The 3,207-nt window shown below is 45.5% G+C and overlaps 1 pseudogene; it reads right to left on the minus strand.

The window, feature by feature from the left end:
• Positions 1–578: 578 nt before the first annotated feature.
• LOC107573661 (NACHT, LRR and PYD domains-containing protein 12-like) overlaps positions 579–3,207 on the minus strand; it is a 36,116-nt pseudogene continuing 33,487 nt past the window's right edge.

Genomic DNA, 3,207 nt, shown 5'->3' on the forward strand with positions numbered 1-3,207 from the left:
ATAGCAACTAAATTAGGCTGCTGTCCCTTTAAAACTGAACGCACAGCTGCAATGGATGCAGTGTACTGATACACGTTCTCCCTACTGTTTACCTTCACTTAAGACATAATCAACTGTGTTTACGTGAATACTCGTCAAAACGGACAATTCGACATCATTTTGTGTGTAATTCTCCGTTCATGCGACGCGAAAGAATACTCGCGCGCTGTGAGAGGCGCTTTCTGTGTGTGTGCTTCAGTGTCTGCGCTCAGAAAACCGGACCGAATTGAGTTCTTTCTTGCGTCGTCAGATTTATCCATATGTCTGCTCTTCTCTTACTCCCACATATTGACATTTTTGAATGTTTTATGCGACGTGCAGCAAGTGTATGTTAGATTATGTCCCGCTGGTTCATATGTACGCATAACCTCTGAACCACGCAGCAGATTCCTTCTGAGTTAATCTCTTCCCAAATCGTCCCTCCCTAACATTTTCGTCTCGTTTTTATTCGATGACGAAATTGTCAATAGATTTACGTGATAGTTTTTGTCATTCAAAAATAATTTTAGTTCGCTATCGTCTTGTTGTCATCTGTGAAAAAAATGTAGTTGACAACAATTATGCCAAAAATTATTCGTCAACTAAATTAACACTGGAAAACTGCCAACCGACAAGTCCCCCCAATGATTAGAAATGCCCTCCCCAATACTGTTGTTAAGTTACATTTTCAGCCTGATCCACCTCAGCAGTCTAACAGCGCTAGAAAAATGTAAAATAGCACTTCATGCCCAAAAGGTAGCCAACTCCTGGTCTAGATGAGGATTTATGACACATGTTTATTCTGATTCATGTTATTTGACTGACACAGTATTCATGTAATGAAGAGACTCTATAGCATCGCACTGTTACTGGTTTGTCATGCAGCTCGAGGCATTACGGGTAGAATCTCTCGTCAGTCTCTGATTCATCAACACAGTTTCACTGATGATTCATAACCAACTCTAAACCCAGGATAGAGCGTCTGAGTGAATGTGGTCTGGACTGTGTGGATGAGGCTCATTGTGTCAGAGACGCTGTAGAAGGACAGAGTTCCTGCACTGAGATCCACAAACACTCCTATTATATATTGATCATCACACACTCCTGTTATGTAGTGATCATCACACACTTCTGTTCTACTGCTGATGGGCTCTACAGGGAGAACAGTCTGTATGTTATTGTGTTTGAATGAGTATCTGTCAGGAGAGCAGATCAAACTCCAGGACTGATCATTATTTCCAAACAAACACTCATAACCTCCCTTCCTGCTGATGCTCTTGTATGACACTGATATAAACACATCATTATCTCCGCTCCACTCCAGCTCCCAGTAACAGCGTCCACACACACTCTCTCTACACAACACCTGTTCCCAATAATCAAATCTATCTGGATGATCAGGATACGGCTGTTTCTCTCTCCAACGTGTCACTTTTCTGTTCTCCTCAGACAGACTGAGTGCAGTGTTTGCCGTGTTTGGATCCAGTGTGAGAAAACAGGCATCTGAACACAAGAACAGAGACATTTAGAACAAAACAACAATCACTACAGCTGTGTGTGTGTGTGAGTGAGTGTGTGTGTGTGTGTGTGTGTGTGTGAGTGAGTGTGTGTGAGAGTGAGTGAGGGGTGAGTGTGTGTGTGTGTGTGTGAGTGAGTGAGTGAGTGAGTGAGTGAGTGAGTGAGTGAGTGAGTGAGTGAGTGAGTGAGTGAGTGAGTGAGTGAGTGAGTGAGTGAGTGAGTGAGTGAGTGAGTGAGTGAGTGAGTGAGTGAGTGAGTGAGTGAGTGAGTGAGTGAGTGAGTGAGTGAGTGAGTGAGTGAGTGAGTGAGTGAGTGAGTGAGTGAGTGAGTGAGTGAGTGAGTGAGTGAGTGAGTGAGTGAGAGCGTCTGAGTGAATGTGGTCTGGACTGTGTGGATGAGGCTCATTGTGTCAGAGACGCTGTAGAAGCACAGAGTTCCTGCACTGAGATCCACAAACACTCCTATTATATATTGATCATCACACACTCCTGTTATGTAGTGATCATCACACACTTCTGTTCTACTGCTGATGGGCTCTACAGGGAGAACAGTCTGTATGTTATTGTGTTTGAATGAGTATCTGTCAGGAGAGCAGATCAAACTCCAGGACTGATCATTATTTCCAAACAAACACTCATAACCTCCCTTCCTGCTGATGCTCTTGTATGACACTGATATAAACACATCATTATCTCCGCTCCACTCCAGCTCCCAGTAACAGCGTCCACACACACTCTCTCTACACAACACCTGTTCCCAATAATCAAATCTATCTGGATGATCAGGATACGGCTGTTTCTCTCTCCAACGTGTCACTTTTCTGTTCTCCTCAGACAGACTGAGTGCAGTGTTTGCCGTGTTTGGATCCAGTGTGAGAAAACAGGCATCTGAACACAAGAACAGAGACATTTAGAACAAAACAACAATCACTACAGCTGTGTGTGTGTGTGAGTGAGTGTGTGTGTGTGTGTGTGTGTGTGTGAGTGAGTGTGTGTGTGTGTGTGTGTGTGTGTGAGTGAGTGTGTGTGTGTGTGTGTGTGTGTGTGAGTGAGTGTGTGTGTGTGTGTGTGTGTGTGTGAGTGAGTGTGTGTGAGAGTGAGTGAGGGGTGAGTGTGTGTGTGTGTGTGTGAGTGAGTGAGTGAGTGAGTGAGTGAGTGAGTGAGTGAGTGTGTGTGTGTGTGTGTGTGTGAGTGAGTGAGTGAGTGAGTGAGTGAGTGAGGGGTGTGAGTGAGTGAGTGAGTGAGTGTGTGTGTATGTGAGGGGTGTGAGTGTGTGTGTGTGTGTGTGTGTGTGTGTGTGTGTGTGTGAGAGTGAGTGAGTGTGTGTGTGAGGTGTGTGAGTGAGTGAGGGGTGTGTGTGAGTGTGTGTGTGAGTGAGTGAGTGTGTGAGGGGTGAGTGTGTGTGTGTGAGTGAGTGAGTGAGTGTGTGTGTGTGTGTGTGTGTGAGAGAGTGAGTGTGTGTGTGAGTGAGTGAGTGTGTGTGAGAGTGAGAGTGAGTGTGTGTGTGTGAGAGTGAGTGAGGGGTGAGTGTGTGTGAGAGTGAGTGAGGGGTGAGTGTGTGTGTGAGTGAGTAAGTGAGTGAGTGAGTGTGTGTGAGAGTGAGTGAGGGGTGAGTGTGTGTGTGAGTGAGTGAGTGAGTGAGTGAGTGAGGGAGTGGGTGGGGGAGTGTGTG

The sequence above is a fragment of the Sinocyclocheilus grahami genome, unplaced genomic scaffold, assembly GCF_001515645.1.
Source record: "Sinocyclocheilus grahami isolate Dianchi unplaced genomic scaffold, SAMN03320097.WGS_v1.1 scaffold1999.1, whole genome shotgun sequence".
Taxonomy (NCBI): Eukaryota; Metazoa; Chordata; class Actinopteri; order Cypriniformes; family Cyprinidae; genus Sinocyclocheilus; species Sinocyclocheilus grahami.